Source organism: Macaca fascicularis, chromosome 3 (assembly GCF_037993035.2).
Source record: "Macaca fascicularis isolate 582-1 chromosome 3, T2T-MFA8v1.1".
Classification (NCBI taxonomy): domain Eukaryota; kingdom Metazoa; phylum Chordata; class Mammalia; order Primates; family Cercopithecidae; genus Macaca; species Macaca fascicularis.
The window spans coordinates 112200834-112220096 of record NC_088377.1 but is presented as its reverse complement, the minus strand read 5'-3'; positions in this window follow the sequence as shown (position 1 = coordinate 112220096).

Sequence of the window (19263 nt, the reverse complement as noted above, 5' to 3'; positions counted from 1 at the left end):
ATATTTTTCTATATTGTTTTAATGCAATAGTTCCCAAATGATATTGCACATTGTACTTGGGGAGCTTAAAAAAATAACAATGTCTCATCCCCAGAAATTATAATTTATTTGTGTGGGCCGGGAGCGGTGGCTCAAGCCTGTAATCCCAGCACTTTGGGAGGCCGAGGCGGGTGGATCACGAGGTCAGGAGATCGAGACCATCCTGGCTAACATGGTGAAACCCCGTCTCTACTAAAAATACAAAAAATTAGCCGGGCGAGGTGGCGGGCGCCTGTAGTCCCAGCTACTCGGCGGCTGAGGCGGGAGAATGGCGTGAACCCGGGAGGTGGAGCTTGCAGTGAGCCAAGATCGGGCCACGGCACTCCAGCCTGGGCCACACAGCCAGACTCCGTCTCAAAAAAAAAAAAAAAAAAAAAAAAAAAGAAATTATAATTTATTTGTGTGGAATGTGACCTGGTCTTTAGAATTTTTAAAAGATCCCCAGCTGATTCTAAATTGCAGACAACTTCGGAAATGCCACATTAATGGCAGTGGAGTGTTACTGAATAGGAGCCGTATAACTTATTTAATGAATATTTTCTCAATGGATGTATTTTAAGGTGGTTGTTAAGTTTTCACTATTTTTAACTACACTACCAAGAACATTCCTTTTTTTTTTTTTTTTTTTTTTGAGACAGAGTCTCGCTCTGTTGTCCAGGCTGGAGTGCAATCGGCTCACTGCAACCTACGCTTCCTAGGTCAAAGCAATTCTCCTGCCTTAGCCTCCTAAGTAGCTGGGACTACAGGCGTGCACCACCACACCTGGCTCATTTTTGTATTTTTAGTAGAGACAGGATTTCACCATGTTGGCCAGGCTGGTCTTGAACTGCTGATCTCAGGCAATCCTCCTGCCTTGGCCTCCCAAAGTGCTGGAATTACAGGCATGAGCCACCACACCCAGTACGAACATTCTTTTGGAAAAAATTTTTAGCACAATTATGGTTACTTAGAACAAATTTCTACTACTGAAATTATTGAATTAAAAAGTATGACTATTCCAAATTGCCCTCAAAAAAGGTTCAATTTACACTTTTGCAAATTATTTAAGGATGTTTTCCCCATTCCAAGCTAATATTGAGTATTTATTAATTTTTTTCTATTTTATAAGTAAAAAATAGTATGTTTTATTTTATTTTTTGCATTACTAGGAAGATTGAATTCCACCCCCTCCTCAGTTTATTTTGCCCTTTTATTTTTTCTTCTGTAAATTATTTATATTTGGGTTTTCTTTGGTTCATTTTTCTCTTAGGTGATCATCTTTTGCAGATTTCTTTATATCTTTTTACATACTAACACTATAGATTCTTTGTCATATATGTCATACATATTTCTAGCTTGTTTTTTGCCTTCATTATTACTTGCCATTTTTTAGACAGTAAAATCATTTAATGTTTCTTATTATTTCAATTTCTTGGTGTCTGTGTCTCCACTTAGGAAAAAAAAAACTTTCATTACTATTTTTACCACCTCTCAAAAGTAGCCTTTGTAAGACTAAAATTGCTTGTTATTTTTTAAAAAGTATAGAAAATTGACTATTGTGGTATGATCTTTATCACAAATAAATGAGACCTAGACCAACATAACTAGTTTGTATTATTGAACTATTAGTTGCATCCAAGTCTTACTAGAAGCATACACTAAAAAACATAAAAGACATGAAAAAGTTTAATCTCACCAAAAGTGTTTCCTTATTACAACACCCCTGAAATTGAGACACTGGAATTTTCCTGGGTATACAGTAAATATACAATAGGGAAACAATGGCAGAATGAAGCCAGACAATGTTCAACTGTAGACCATCTTGCTTTTTTTATTTCATAAGCAAATTCCCCAATATAAAGTTTAAAAAGAAGTTGGTTCCCATAGTGGTACCCTGGCGTTTGTATTTGTCTGTAATGTAATCTGTAGATATAGTTCTCAAGTCCTGTGGAAAGTTAGCATTAAATTACTGGTTAATGTTACTCTCGAAGAATTGTGTTCATTACAGCATGTCTTTGAACCAACTCAAATATCCTTAAAGTTGTCCTTCAGTTTATGATGCTGAACGTATGGTGCTTTAGTCGTATAAGAAAATAGCAAAGATTAGATTGCCTTGTAGTCTCATTTAGACAGTTAATTTTATCTTTGTTTTCTCAAGTCACATTTCATTGTGTTTCTCGATGGTGCAAAACTAATTGGCTCTTATCACAGTTACATTACCTTCAAAGGCAGATAAAATTAATGCAAAGTAAAAGATCACTACAATCAGAGATATCTGGTTAAAAGGGAGGCAGGCTTGCATAAAGTGGCTGCAGAATCCACAGAAGACTCTGGCAGAATAATAAATCATGACTTTCTCCAGGTTATCATCTTATGCTCTTGTTCATTATTTTGTATCGTTTGTTTTAACCTTGGATTGTCCCTACTACATCTGCTCTGCTGTGATTAATTCTGCTGATGGAAATAAACTGTGGAAGGGCAATGCTGTACTGCATGACTAATTAGCTACCAAATTATGTCCATAAATTAACATTTTGTTTTTATTCATTTAAATAAGTCAAAGTTGTCAAAGCTTATTTTGTGTAGATCACTTTAATATCAATTTAAATTTGTAACCTGGTTCAGTTTACTTACTTTTTGGTCAACTAATTCTTAAAATGATTTCGTATGTTAACTTTTCTAAAATGATCGTAGTTCGGTTATTGTCTCTGCACAAGAGGAAGAAAGTTTTTCTCAGTTAAGCTGTATATCTCATCAGACTCTCTGCCATAGCCTACCTTTTCCTCAGCTCCCACTTGTCCCCAATCCTGGCCACAGCTCCTCGTCCTTCTTCTATTGGTAATATGGAAAGGATTACTATTGTAAAAAACTAAATCGTTCTCACAAGAATCTTCTAGGGCCTCTACCAAGAGGAAAGACGTTTATAGATACTGAAGAAAGGGACCAAGCTACTTTTTATTTTTAAATATCTCCACCTAAAAAAGTAGTTAGGACTAAGCAGGCTCTCAGTAAACTTTAAAAGTCCACTCAAAAATGCTATATGAAAGAATAATACTAGATATAAAACAGATTATTTCAGATCCAGAAACAATGATGAGAAGTGTTTCTATATATCCTGTGGCATTGCATTGCTTGCTAACATAGACATTTGAAGAATGCGACTCAGTCTTTCTGGAAAACTGTTTCATTGATTTTATTTTAATAAAAGCATTTGGTCCTTTTTCAATAACAAGGCACTGCCTGCCACCGTAGGAAGCTGAATAACATGAGAGATGTCACAAGCCCTCAAGTTAATTTCAGGAAGTTCTCCTAGTGGCTGTCCTTGCCTTTTATGTAGAGTGGTGGGGGAGACGGCTCACACTCGTTCACTAGACCCAGTTGTGCAAAGTTCTTCCCAATTTCTTGTTCAGTGAGGGTACACTGGTAGCTTGAATTTGGCAATGGAAATATTTATTCCGCAGAAATTTTCTAAAGTACAAATTAGGACTTTTATTTTCCAGAGAGTTGGTTGTTAAACATTTACCAGCACCACTCCACTGTTTAGATGTGAGGTAAATGGTGCTAGGTATGGCTGTCTCTCTTTTTTTTTTTTTTTTTGAGATGGAGTCTCACTTTGTCACCAGGCTGGAGTGCAGTGGTGCCATCTCAGCTCATTACAACCTCTGCCTCCCAGGTTCAAGTGGTTCTCCTGCCTCAGCCTCCCGAGTAGCTGGGACTACAGATGCATGCCACCGGGCCCAGCTAATTTTTGTGTTTTTAGTAGAGACGGGCTTTCACCATGTTGGCCAGGATGGTCTCTAGTGACCTCGTGATCCACCTGCCTCAGTGTCCCAAAGTGCTAGGATTACAGGCATGAGCCACGGCTCCCGGCCAGGCATGGCTCTCTTATGATGCCTTTCCAATTTAACTCTTAACTAGTTCATAGTAGAAGAATCTTTACATTTATGTTTTATCTTTCTCCCTCTCTTTACCCCTCTCTCTCTCTCTAAGAACATAGTTCATCATCTCTCACCTTTCCTTAGTCCTCAGCCCTGTTTGAAATTAACATCCTAGAAATTCATGTTTGAAATAAATGCCCCTGAAAATCTCTGAGTGAAACAATCTGGAGACAGTTATTCCCAGGCTTTTAACTCAGCTGAGTCAAGTACCATCTCCCAGTTACCACTCTAGACAGGTTTCCACAATGATAACATGTTTCTGCTATATATGGGGAGCACCACCTTATGTCTTCCTTGATACTTGGATAGTTTTGACAGAGGAAAGCACTGCATCACTGAATTATGGTACCATACATAAAGGAATCATTCCTCAGCTTAGTGGTTGTTTTTTTTTTTTATGTGATCTCACTTTTTCTTTTATTTTTACATTTTTTATTATACTTTAAGTTCTGGGTTACACGTACAGAATGTGCAGTTTTGTTACATAGGTATATGTGTGCCATGGTGGTTTGCTGCACCCATCAACTCATTACCTACATTAGGTATTTCTCCTAATGTTATCCCTCTCCTAACCCCCAACCCCACGACAGGCTCCAGTGTGTGATGTTCCCCTCCCTGTGTCCATGTGTTCTCATTGTTCAACTCCCACTTATGAGTGAGAACATGCCATGTTTGGTTTTCTGATCTTGTGATAGTTTGCTGAGAATGATGGTTTCCAGCTTCATCCAGGTCCCTGCAAAGGACACGAACTCATCCTTTTTAATGGCTGCATAGTATTCCATGTTGTATATGTGCCACATTTTCTTAATCCTTCATATCATCGATGGACATTTGGGTTGGTTCCAAGTCTTTGCTATTGTGAATAGTGCCACAACAAACATATGTGTGCATGTGTCTTTATCATAGAATGATTTATAATCCTTTGGGTATATACCCAGTAATGGGATTGCTGAGTCAAATAGTATTTCTAGTTCTAGATCCTTGAGGAATCTCCACACTATCTTCCACAATGGTTGAACGAATTTACACTCCCACCAACTATTTTTCCACAACCTCTCCAGCATCTGTTGTTTCCTGACTTTTTAATGATTGCCGTTCTAACTGGCATGAGATGGTAGCTCATTGTGGTTTTGATTTGTATTTCTCTAATGACCAGTGTTGATGATCATTTTTCCTATGTCTATTGGCTGCATAAATATCTTCTTTTGAGAAGGGTCTGTTCATATCCTTTGCCCGGTTTTTGATGGTTTTTTTTTCTTGTAAATTTGTTTAAGTTCTTTGTCGATTCTGGATATTAGCTCTTTGTCAGATGAATAGATTGCAAAAATTTTCTCCCATTCTGTAGGCTGCCTGTTCACTTTGATGATAGTTTCTTTTGCTGTGCAGAAGTTCTTTAGCTTAATTAGATCACATTTGCCAATTCTGGCTTTTGTTGACATTGCTTTTGGTGTTTTAGAAATGAAGTTTTTGCCCATGCCTATGTCCTCAATGGTATTGCCCAGGTTTTCTCCTAGGACTTTTATGGTCCTAGGTCTTATATTTAAGTCTTTGATCCATCTTGAGTTGATTTTTGTATAAGGTGTAAGGAAGGGGTACAGTTTCAGTTTTCTGCAAATGGTTAGCCAGTTTTCTCAACGCCATTTATTAAATAGGGAATCTTTTCCCCATTTCTTGTTTTTGTCAGGTTTGTCAAAGATCAGATGGTTTTAGATGTGTGGTGTTATTTCTGAGCCCTCCATTCTGTTCCATTGGTCTATATATGTGTTTTGGTACCAGAACCATATTGTTTTGGTACCAGTACCATGCTGTTTTGGTTACTGTAGCCTTGTAGTATAGTTTGAAAGCATGATGCCTCCAGCTTTGTTCTTCTTGCCTAGGATTGTCTTGGCTATGTGAGCTCTTTTTTGGTTCCATATGAAGTTTAAAGTAGTTTTCTACCAATTCTGTGACAAAAATCAATGGTAGCTTGATGGGGATAGCATTGAATCTATAAATTTCTTTGGGCAGTATGGCCATTTTCACGATACTGATTCTTCCTATCCATAAGCATAGAATGTTTTTCCATTTGTTTGTGTCCTCTCTTATTTCCTTGAGCAGTGGTTTGTAGTTCTCCTTGAAAAGATCCTTCACATCCCTTGTAAGTTGTATTCCTGGGTATTTCATTCTCTTAGTAGCAATTGTGAATGGGAGTTCACTCATGATTTGGCTCTCTGTTTGTCTATTATTGGTGCAAAGGAATGTTTGTGATTTTTGCACATTGATTTTGTATCCTGAGACTTTGCTGAAGTTGCTTATCAGCTTAAGGAGATTTTGGGCTGTGATGATGGAGTTTTCTAAATATACAATCATGTCATCTGCAAACAGAGACAATTTGACTTCCTCTCTTCCTATTTGAATACACTTTATTGCTTTCTCTTGCCTGATTGCACTGGGTAGAACTTCTAATACTATGTTGAATAAGAGTGGTAAGAGAGGGAATCTTTATCTTGTGCCGGTTTTCAAAGGGAATGCTTCCAGTTTTTGTCCATTCGGTATGATATCGGCTGTGGGTTTGTCATAAATAGCTCTTATTATTTTGAGATACGTTCCATCGATACCTACCTTGTTGAGCTTTTTTAGCATAAGGGGTGTCGAATTTTATCAAAGGTCTTTTCTGCATCTATTGAGGGGTGTTGAATTTTATCGAAGGTCTTTTCTGCATCTATTGAGATAATCATGTGGTTTTTGTCTTTGGTTCTGTTTATGTGATGGATTACATTTATTGATTTGCATATGTTGAACTAGCCTTGAATCCCAGGTATGAAGCCAACTTGATCATGGTGGATAAGCTTTTTGATGCGCTGCTGGATTCGGTTTGCCAGTATTTTATTGAGGATTTTCGCATCAATGTTCATCAGGGATATTGGCCTGAAATTCCCTTTATTTGTTGTGTCTCTGACAGGTTTTGGTATGAGGATGATGCTGGCCTCATAAAATGAATTAGGGAGGATTCCCTCTTTTTCTATTACTTGGAATAGTTTCAGAAGGAATGGTACCAGTTCCTGTTTGTACCTCTGGTAGAATTCCGCTGTGAATCTGTCTGGTCCTGGACTTTTTTTGGTTGGTAGGCTATTAATTATGGCCTCAATTTCAGAACTTGTTATTAGTTTATTCAGGGATTTGACTTCTTCCTGGCTTAGACCTGGGATGGTGTATGTGTCCAGAAATTTATCCCTTTCTTCTAGATTTTCTAGTTTATTTGTGTAGAGGTGTTTATAGTATTCTGTGATGGTAGTTTGTATTTCTGTGGGATCAGTGGTGATATCCCCTATATCATTTTTTATTTCATCTATTTGATTCTTCTCTCTTTTCTTCTTTATTAGTCTGGTTAATGGTCTATTTATTTTGTTGATTTTTTCAAAAAACCAGCTCCTGGATTCACTGATTTTTTTGAGGGTTTTTTCATGTCTCTATCTCCTACAGTTCTGCTCTGATCTTAGTTATTTCATGTCTTCTGTTAGCTTTTGAATTTGTTTGCTGTTGCTTCTCTAGTTCTTTTAATTTTGATGTTAGGGTGTCAATTTTAGATCTTTCCTCCTTTCTGTTGTGGGCATTTAGTGCTATAAATTTCCCTCTAAACACTGCTTTAAACATGTCCCAGAGATTCTGGTACATTGTGTCTTCATTCTCATTGGTTTCAAAGAACATAGTATTTCTGCCATCATTTCATTATTTACCCAGTAGTCACTGAGGAGCAGGTTGTTCAGTTGCCATGTAGTTGTGTGATTTTGAGTGAGTTTCTTAATTCCGTGTTCTAATCTGATTGCACTGTGGTCTGAGAGACTGTTATGATTTCCGTTCTTTTGCATTTGCTGAGGAGTCTTTTATTTCCAATTATGTGGTCAATTTTAGAATAAGTGCGATGAGGTGCTGAGAAGAATGAATATTCTGTTGATTTGGGCTGGAGAGTTCTGTAGATGTCTATTAGGTCTACTTGGTCCAGAGCTGAGTCCAGGTCCTGAATATTCTTGTTAATTTTCCGTCTTATTTATCTGTCTAATATTGACAGTGGGGTGTTAAAGTCTCCCATTGTTATTGTGTGGGAGTCTAAGTCTCTTTGTAGGTCTCTAAGAACTTGCTTTATGAATCTGGGTGCTCCTATATTGGGTGCATTTACATTTAGAATAGTTAGTGCTTCTTGCTGCATTGATCCCTTTACCATTATGTAATGGCCTTCTTTGTCTCTTTTGATCTTTGTTGGTTTAAAGTCAAGTCTGTTTTACCAGAGATTAGTATTGCAACTCCTGCTTTTTTTTTTTTTTTTTTTTTGCTTTCCATTTGCTTGGTAAATATTCCTCTATCCCTTTATTTTGAGCCTATGTGTGTCTTTGCATGAGAGATGGGTTTCCTGAATACAGCACACTGAGCCTTGACTCTTTATCCAATTTGCCAGTCTGTGTCTTTTAACTGAGGCATTTAGGCCATTTACATTTAAGGTTAATATTGTTATGTGTGAATTTGATCCTGTCTTTATGATGCTAGCTGGTTGTTTTGCCCATTAGTTAATGCAGTTTCTTCATAGTGTTTATATGCTTCACAATTTGGTATGTTTTTGCAGTGGCTGGTACTGGCTCTTCCTTTCCATGTTTAGTGCTTCCATTAGGAGCTCTTGTAAGGCAGGTCTGGTGGTAACAAAATCCTTCAGCATTTGCCTGTCTGTAAAGGATTTTATTTCTCCTTTGTTTATGAAGCTTAGTTTGGCTGGATATGAAATTCTGGGTTGAAACTTCTTTTCTTTGAGAACGTTGAATATTGGCCACCACTCTCTTCTGGCTTGTAGGGTTTCTGCAGAGAGATCTGCTGTTAGTCTGATGGGCTTCCCTTTGTTGATAACCTAACCTTTCTCTTTGGTTGCCCTTAACATTTTTTTCTTCATTTCAACCTTGGTGAATCTGACGATTACGTGTCTTGGGGTTGCTCTTCTCAAGGAATATCTTTGTGATGTTCTCTGTGTTCCCTGAATTTGAATGTTGGCCTGTCTTGCTAGGTTGGGGCAGTTCTCCTGGATAATATCCTGAAGAGTGTGTTTTCCAACTTGGTTCCATTCTACTCATCACTTTTAGGTACACCAATCAAATGTAGATTTGGTCTTTTGACATAGTCCCATATTTCTTGGAGGCTTTGTTTGTTCCTTTTTATTCTTTTTTCTCTAATCTTGTCTTCTCTCTGTATTTCATTAAGTTGATCTTCAATCACTGATCTTTCTTCCACTTGATTGATTTGGCTATTGATACTTGTATATTCTTCAGGAAGTTCTCACGCTGTGTTTTTCAGCTCCATCAAATCATTTATGTTCTTCTCTACATTGGTTATTCTAGTTAGCAATTCAACTATCCTTTTTTCAAGGTTCTTAGCTTCCTTGCATTGGGTTAGAACACGTTCCTTTAGCTCGGAGGAGTTTGTTATTACCCACCTTCTGAAGCCTACTTCTGTCAGTTTGTCAAACTCATTCTCCATCCAGTTTTGTTCCCTTGCTAGTGACGAGATGTGATCCTTTGGAGGAGGAGAGACGTTCTGGTTTTTGGAATTTTCAGGCTTTTTGTCTGGTTTTTCCCCATCTGTGTGGATTTCTCTATCTTTGGTCTTTGATATTGGTGACCTTTGGATGGGGTCTTTGAGTAGATGTGCTAATCCTTTCTGTTTGTTTTTTTTTCCTTCTAACAGTCAAGCCTCTGTGCTGCCAGTCTGCTAGTTTGCTGGAGGTCCACTCCCAACCCTGTTTGCCTGGATATTGCTAGTGGAGAATGCAGAGCAGCAAAGGTTGCTGCCTATTCTTTCCCCTGGAAGCTTTGACCCAGAGGGGCACCGGCCAGATGCCAGCCAGAGCTCTCCTGTATGAGGTGTCTGTCGGCCCCTACTGGGAGTTGTCTTCCAGTCAGTATACATCGGGGTCAGGGACCCACTTGGGAGGCAGTCTGACCCTTAGCAGATCTTGAACTCTGTGCAGGGAGTTCTGGTGCTCTTTTCAGAGCCACCAGGCAGGGATGTTTAAGTCTGCTATAAGCCCCTGACTGGGGCTGCTGCCTTTTTTACAGAGATGCCCTGTCTAGAGAGGAGAAATTTGGCAGTCTGGCCTTGGCAGCTGTGCTGAGCTGCAGTAGGCTCCACCCAGTTCAAACTTCCCGGTGGCTTTGTTTACACTGTAACAAAGTAAAACCACCTACTCAAGCCTCAGCAATGGCAGATGCCCCTACCCCCACCAAGCTCTAATGTCCCAGGTGGATCTCAGACTGGTGCTGTGCTGGCAGTGAGAATTTCAAGCCAGTGGATCTTAGTTTCCTGGGCCCCATAGGGGTGGGACCTGCCCAGCCAGACCACTTGGCTCCCTTGCTTCAGGACCCCTTTTAGGGGGAGTGAATGGTTCTGTCTTGCTGGCGTTCCAGGTGCCACTGGGGTATGGAAAAAAAAGAACTCCTCCAGCTAGTTCAGTGTATGCCCAATTGGCCACCCAGTTTTGTGCTTGAAACCCAGGGCCCTGAGGGGTAGGCACTGGAGTGGATCTCCTAGTTTGTGGGTTGCAAAGACGGTGGGAAAAGCGCAGTATCTGTGCCAGAGTTCCTCGGGCTCAGACCCTCACAGCTTCCCTTGGGTAGGGGAGAAAATTCCCCTACTCCTTGTGCTTCCTGGTTGAGGCAACGCCCGGCCCTGCTTCGGCTACCCCTCCGTGGGCTGCACCTATTGTCCAACCAGTCCCAGTGAGATGAATTGGGTACCTCAGTTGGAAATGCAGAAATCACCTACCTTCTGTGTTGATCTTGCTGGGAGCTGCAGACCAGAGCTGTTCCTATTTGGCCATCTTGAATCCACTTCTCGACCAATGTGTTTTCAATGCAAAGAAAAGATTTGCCTATAGGGCACTTTTAAAACTAACTCTACTTATGATATCAGTCTATTTTATACCTCCTATCACTGTCCTAAGCACTGTAAGAAATAAAAAGGTAGAGCAAATGATCATTTGTTACAGAATCCTTCCAATCCTCCTGTGAATGGCAGGACTAAGAAAACATATGAAGCAATTAGGAAAAAATTAAGTACTAAACTTAAAAAAAATATATATATATACTGGGTCAATGTACCAAAGAGCTGGAGGGGCCAGGAAAGACTTTATGTTGGGATTCCTACTGGAGCTTGCCTTTGAGCAATGAGTAGGACTGGAACATGCAGTGAAGAGGAAGGAGGGCAGTTTATGTGGAATCAACAGTATGAGAAAAGGACTTGGCCTGTGAGCTAATCATATCTGACTCTTTGTAATTCTTGGGAAATTTGATTGAATGGACCATGGTTTTACAGGACCAACAGGTTCTTATGCCCACTGTACAGTAATAAACCAATACACTGAGACAGACAGGTTTGCAGCAGAGAAAGAGTTTAATAATCACAGGGTGGCTGAGTGAGAAGATGGGAGGAGACCCTCAAATCCATCTCCTGAAGGAGTTCGGAGCTGGAGTTTTTAAGGGAATCATGGATGGCAAGGGGTTAGAAAATTGGGATTATTGATTGGCCAGGGTAAGGGGGATAAAATCATCAGGATGTGAAAACTGCATTCTTTGGTGAGTCAGCTCCTCGTGGGGTCCTTCAGCTGACGTCAGTAGTTTCACTGGTATGTAGGACTTGAAAGGATATCTCAAAGGGAAAACTTAACTTTTCATAATGTTCAAGTTGTTATCTACAGAGCAGTTAAGGGAACTATAATCCAGAGTCTATGTGATTCTAGGACAGCAGGCATCACTCAACTATGAGGAAGCAGGTCAGAAGGCAAGCTGACCTAATGATTAATGCTGAATGTGGTGCAAGCTCAGTTTATTTAGTTTCTCCTCTTCCCTTCCTCCCTGATTAATTTTATAAAGTTTATAAGGATAGTTTCACTGGAAAGTTTTTTTTTTTTAGATGGAGTTTCACTCTTATTGCCCAGGTTGGCATAAAATGGCACGATCTTGGCTCACTGCAACCTCTGCCTCCCAGATTCACGCAATCTCCTGCCTCAGCCTCCTGAGTAGCATGGCACCTGCCACCATGCCCAGCTAATTTTTTGTATTTTTGGTAGAGATGGGGTTTCACCATGTTGGCCAGGCTGATCGCGAACTCCTGATCTCAGGTGATCCACTCGCCTTGGCCTCCCAAAGTGCTGGGATTACAGGCATAAGCCACCACACCTGGCCTCACTGGGAGATTCTTAACAGCCAAACAGAAGAATTTTTCAAATGCAGTAGACAATAGAAAACTAATATTGGACTTTTGAACATTAGAATGACGAGATTAAAAGGATGCCTTTCAAGGTTACGATCAGCATTTTGTAGGAGAAAGTGTGTAGATAAGTATTAGTGGCAAGGGGATAAGTAGAATTGACTTAGGTCAGCCTTGTTAGCAGGCACATGGGGACCTCAGCAGGGAGCTGGTCAAGGCCAAAACTGGGTGGAGAGCTACTCACAGTGGCAAAGATTAGGGTGTGGGAAGTGAGAGGGTGGCCCCAGTGAGATCAGATGGCAGCTCCAAAAACAGAGCACCCAAAAGACACAGCAAGCTTGGGCAGGATACCAGCAACAGCCAGCATCAGAAGAATGGATGTGACGGGTAGAACACAATTATAGGAAATCTAGGTAATAATGCAAGAGAGTTGAACAGATGTGATAATGCAGGAGGTGCAAGAGAAACCAGCTTCTCCTCAGGAAAGGACATAGACACTAGGACTAGCAAGCTTCTAGGGTCTTCACATCACCTGCACCTCAGGGTAGGGCCGCAGTCTAAATGGGTACAAGGGCACAGAGCTGATAGAATATAGAGAAGAAGGCAAATCAAAGGAAAAAGCTAGTCTAATGGCTAACATAAGAGGGAGGATCAGAGGGTGACAACCCAAGGAATGCCCAGACACCCAAGGCTGGGTCCTCATATGGCAGACCTTGGGCTTAGCCATGTTAGTGGTAAAGGAGAAACAGAGGGCATATGGAACCACCACTGTTGGTAACTGTTCCATTGCTGTGATTAATTTAAAATCTGCACCAGGTTGCAAATTCAAAGGTTTTGATCCTGCTTTTGTTAGGATTGGTTGAGAAGCTAGCAAGTTTCTTTCAGAATAGCCAAGGAAGGGGAGGTGAGAGACAGAAAATAGGGGTTGACCCTTGAAGCTGATGCAATACTGCAGGTAGCAAGAACCTATAATTTAACTTTTTGATATTTTAGCCTACTGATGCATGTTTTGAAGAAGTACTTATGCTTAAGGAGTACAGGAAAGACAAAACTTGGGAAAACTTGAGATGTGTACACATTCAACTTCTGTATAATTTTGAATAACTGTCATGTTTAGGAATTGGATTTTCTTATTCATTTAGATTTCTGATTACTTGACTTATTTAGAAAACATTTTTGAGCATAGGTTTTTCCTACACCTGTTTTTCTTGGGATAGCTTAAATTTCCTGCCTTATCATTAATATAAATCAATATTTCTTCAATAATTGAAGACTGCACATTACTCACAGTCCTTACTCTTTATTGAAGAAAGTTTAGTTTTAGACAATACTTTATTAACTCCAGGACAAACGTGTTTGTAAATGAGGCCCCAATTTCAGCTTCTCTCACCTGTTGTAAGAATTCAGTACATCGCACTGATGATGTTGAGGGTCCCATTTAACTCGAAGGGACTTTGATTCCATGGTTTCCTTACAAGTCTAGGGCACACGCCTATATACATTAAAAAGGTTACTCAAAGATTTTGCTTGTTTGAATATATATTAATTATTAAACTTTGCATAAATAGCATTTTAGGGTGTTTATTAAAATTTCCCAAATGTGGTTACCCAAATTCTGTAACCAAACAGAGGAACACACAAAGAGTCTTATAAGTGAGTCAGCTAATGGAGGGAGAGTTCTGTTTCAAGTAAATAAAGGAGAAAATCTAGGCTTTTTTTCATGTCCACGTAATGTGACCAAAACCATTCTAGCTGTTTCACACATAAACGTTTATATTAAATTACAGCAGTTGCATGAGGTATTTTGTCTCTTTTGTGGAAATGAAGAATCAAAGGTTCAAAGACATGTATTAATTGGTTACTACTATAGCTGATAATACAACTAATATTATAATATTATACAACTAATGCACCATAATACAGTTGTACAGTAATATAGCTGGCACAGCCAGAATTTACCTTAAACTCTAATTCTAAAGCTCATTTTTTGTTCACTGTCCCTTTCAGAAATATGGCTGCATATATAAGCTTTTATAAAAGAAATAGTCAAAATCCATTTTTTCCAGATACTGCAGTTGTGAAGTTTATATCAGTATATATTGCTGAGCCAATAAAATAAGTTTAACCCCATAGATTAACCCAAACTTTTAAAAATATAATAATTTGGTATTTCCCCAGATAAAAATCAGCTGAGAAGTTGCCCTGGTCTACAGATAACCTTATGAGAGGGATGGCATTTAAGTTTTGCCTTCTATGCCAGTTCTTATCAATTGATAGTGGCTGCCTGGATACCTGCATGGAGAAAGAATCTGGGGTCATGTCTCAAGTCAGCAGGAAGGAATTCTAGGATCCATGAGAGATGGAGGCCATGGTCACAGTAGGGGAAAGTAGCAGCTCAAGTACTGGCCAGAGCTGCCACAGGTATTAGTAAAGTAGTATGTGTTTTCGAATGTTAGTGCTCAAAACTGTCCTCTGCACTCAAAATTATCTCGATTAGTCTTGGTTTTGAGGCTTAGTGTTTCCTAAGCTTGCCTGATCATAAGAATCATTGAAGATAATCATTTAAAAATATTGTTTCCCAAACCTCTTATCTGAAGATTCAGGATGTCAAGAGTGGGAAGCCAGGAATTTGATAACTTGGCAAGTTTGGGAATGTATGAGTTGCCAGTATTTTCGGAAAGCCCCTGTGAAGGACAAAATTCTTATTAATGAGTAATATTTTAAGATGTAATTTTCCTAATAGAGACTTGAGTACTAATAAGCAAGGAGCAAACAAAAGATCAATTTGAGGTTGTGTGCAGTGGTGCACTCCCAAAATCCCAGTGCTTTGGGAGGCTGAGGCAGGAGGATTACTGAAGCCCAGGAGTTCAAAACCAGTCTGGGCAACATAGTGATACCCCATCTATCTACAAAAGAAAATAACTTAAAAATTAGCCAGGCATGGTAATAGTCCTGTGGTCCCAGCTATTCGAGAGGTTGAGGTGGGAGGATTGCTTGAGTCCAGGAATTTGGGGCTGCAGTAAGCTCTGACCTACACCCATGCATGCCAACCTGGGCAATAGAATGAGACCCTGTCTTGAAAAAAATTAAAATAAAAAAGGTCAATTCGATGGTGACTGACTGGAGATAAAGAAGTTCAGAGCGTGTGATAGCTTACCTACCTTATCTGAATCTGCCCCAGCTTGCTGACTTAATCTCATTCTGCTGTGCCTCTTGCTCACTCTACTCCAGCCACACTGGTCTTCTTCCTGTTGCTGTAATTCATGCATGTTCCCACCTCAAAGCCTTTGCTCATGCTGTTCTTCCTGCATCTTCTGCTATGCTTGGAGACCTTCACAGGCCTAGTTTTTCTAATCCTTCCTTAACGGGTAGGTTATTAAGTGGAAAAGCCAAATGGTAAGTATACTAGTCTGTTCTCATGCTGCTAATAAAGACATACCCAAGAGTGGGTAATTTATAAAGGAAAGAGGTTTAATTGACTCACAGTTCTGCATGACTGGGGAGGCCTCACAGTCATGGTGGAAAGTGAGTGAGGAGAAAAGTCCCATCTTACATGGCAGCAGGCAAGAAAACTTGTGCAGAGGAACTCCCATTTATAAAACCATCAGATCTCATGAGACTTATTCACTACCACAATAACAGTATGGGGGAACCACCCCCGTGATTCAATTATCTCCACCTGGCCCCACCCTTGACACATGGAGATTATTACAATTCAAGGTGAGATTTGGGTGAGGACACAGCCAAAACATATCAGTAAGCAAGGAGGAAGAAGAAAAGCACAATTTTCAGTCTGTGAAACAGGCACTACTCAGTGCCTGTTCCACAACCAGAGACTCTTTAATGTTGCAAAAGGGAGGCTCCCTTCCCATGCCGTAAGCAGTGAGTTATGCCAGTCATTACTTAGCATTTGCAATGAAATCAAGAAGAAAAAAATTAACAGTTTTCCTAGAAAAGAAAGAAAGAGAATGATGCATATAAAAACAGAAGAAGAAAGTCACTAGTTGCATAATAATTAATCAGGATAAAATGTGTTATTTAAAACCATTCAATCACTGCCTTATCTTTTCTCATTCTTACAGGGTACCTATAAGTATAATCATCTGACTGTATCTTTGAAATAGAATTAGGATTTGGGGAGCATCTTAATAAACACTAACTGAAGCCACTCTGAAGAAAACATCATTAATCATGTCATAGATAAGAGATTCTGTCAGCATCACATTTAGAAATTTATATCCAGACTAAATTCCCGTAAACAACTCTTGTGTGCATTAGGGATTGGAAAAAATGAAGGCTTCTTGGTTTACTATAACACTAAAAAAATGTTGTTTAGGCCTAATTTCTCAAAATGGAACCCACCCAGGTACATGTGGTTTCCCAATTGCAGAATCTTTCCAGTACAGTTCAGTTTGCACCACGCTGCTGAATTCTCTTTAGAAAGTACTGTTTTTGCCCAGTGCTCTGGCTCATGCCTGTAATCCCAGCACTTTGGGGAGGCCAAGGGGGGCACACTGCTTGAGGCCAGGAGTTTGAGACCAGCCTGGGCAACATGGTAAAACACCGTCTCTACTAAAAATACAAAAAATTAGCCAGGTGTGGTGGCACACACCTGTAATTCCAGCTACTCCAGAGGCTGAGGCACGAGAATTGCTTGAACAGGAGAGGCAGAGGTTTCAGTGAGCCAAGATTGGGCCAATGCATTCCAGGCTGGGCAACAGAGCAAAACTCCGTCTCAAAAAATAAAATAAAATAAAATAAAATAATATGAACTAAAAAAAGAGAAAGAAAATACTGTTTTCACTCCATCAGCCATCTACTGAAAATCCACTTAAAAAGTTACAAGGGCTCCTCATTGCTCTTTTAAATAAATGAAAAAAATCCTTAGGCTGGTATTTAAGATGCCTACTTAGTTATTCCTAGGTTTACCTATCATTAAGTAAGGTTTATACCAATTTTTAAAAATCAACCAAAGCACAATAGCTATTTAGTACTCGATTAGTCTATTTAGATGCTATTCCTGCCTTCTGCTGAGATAGTTGACTAGATCTATGAGTCACACACTTAATTTCTTCAGCAAAAGGTTATCTAGCCACACCGTTGGCCTTCTATTCAGAGCATGATTTTCTAACAATGAATTTCCTAATTTTTATGTTCTTTGCCATCTGGATAGGCTAAGAAACTCGACAAATAATCAAGTTCTGGTTCCTGTTTACTTTATTCCTTCCATATTTATCACTTTCATCTCCCCTTTTACTATAAGTAGCAAGGAGGAACCAGGCTGCATCTTCAACACTTAGCTTGGAAATCTCAGCGAAATATCCAAGTTCATCACTTAGAAGTTCTGCCTTCCATCCAACAGTAGAACACAATTCAGTCATGTTTTCTGCCACTTTATAACAACGACCGTCTTTCCTTCAATTTCAAATAACATACCCCTCATTTTCTTTTGAGGCCTCACTGGAGGCATATTTAATGTTGATATTCCTACCAACAATCTGCTTGCAAGGACACATATATTCTCTAAGATGAGAGAAGCATCGCTTCCTTCTGAGCCCTCACCAGAATCTCTTTTAACAACTCTGTTTCTACCAACAGTCCTTTCGAAGCAATTTAGGCTTTTTCTTTCATATACCTCAGCATTCACTCAGCCTCTACCATTACCCAATTCCAAGGCCACTTCCACATTCCTACATATCTGTTATAACAGGACTCCACTTCCTGCTACCAGAATCTGTATTAGTTTCCTGGGGGGTGGGGGAGCAGTAACAAATTACTTATAAACTAGGGTCTTAAAACAACAGAAATTTATTCTCTGGAGGCCAAAAGTCCGAAGTCAAGGTGTCAGCAGTGTTGGTTCCTTATGGAGACACCGAGGGAGAATCTGTTTCTTGTGTATTTCCTAGCTTCTGGTAGCTGCTAGCAGTCCTTGGCAATTCTTGGCTTATAGACATGTCACTCTAATCTCTGCCTCCATCATCAATGACTTTCTCTTTTGTGTCTCTGTCTCTCCAACCTCCTTTTGTCTATTCATTCCTGTAATGGTATTTAAGGCCCAACCGAAATCCAGCATGATCTCACCTCAAAATCCTAAACTTATTTACATCTGTAAAGACCTTTTATCCAAATAAGGTCACATTCACAGGTTCTGGGGGTTGTGATTTGGATATATCCTTTTGGGGGCCACTATTCAGCCTACTATCCCTTTTGCTCCCCAAATTTCATGTCTGTCCACAAATAAAACATGTTCACCCCATCTCAACATCTCCAAAAGTCTCAGCCCCTGATAACATCAACACTAAGTCCAAAATCTCACCTAAACATCATCAGCTCAAAAGCCTCTGATCTTGTCATCTAAATCATATATGGGTGAGACTATGGGTATAAATTATCCTGGGGCAGCAATTCCTCTCTATCTCTGGATCATGAACATGGAAAACAAGTTATCTACTTCCAAAATACAATAGTGGGACAGGCATTGCATATCCTTATGCATGAATTGGGTTTACAATATATATCCTTATACATTCCTATTCAAAAAGAGAGAAATTGGAAAGAATAAAAAGGTTGTCAGTCCCAACACTGAAATCTAGTAGGACAAATTTAAGTAAGTTTCAATACCTAAGACTAATTCTCTGTGGCTTGATGCTTGCTATAGACAAAAGGTTTTCGTCTCCCCAAAATTCATATATTGAAATCCTAACCCCTAATATGATGGTATTAGGAGGTGGAACCTTTGGTGAGTGATTAGGTCGTTAGGGTGGAGACCCCATGAATGGGATTAATGCCCTTATAAAAGAGACCCCCAAGAGTTCCCTAACCCCTCTGTCATGTGAGGATACAGTGAAAAGACAGCTGTCCATGAACCTGTAAGTGGGCCCTCACCAGACACAGAATCTTCTAGCACCTTGCTCTTGTACTTTTCATCCTTCAGAGCTGTCAGAAGTAAATTTCCGCTGTTTGTAAGCCACCCAGTGTATGGTAGTTTATCACAGCAACCTGAGTGGACTAAGATGATGCTTCACTTGCTGGGGCCACAGCTCTAGCCTCTGAGTCTGCAGCAATAGCTCCATTAGCCTCTAGG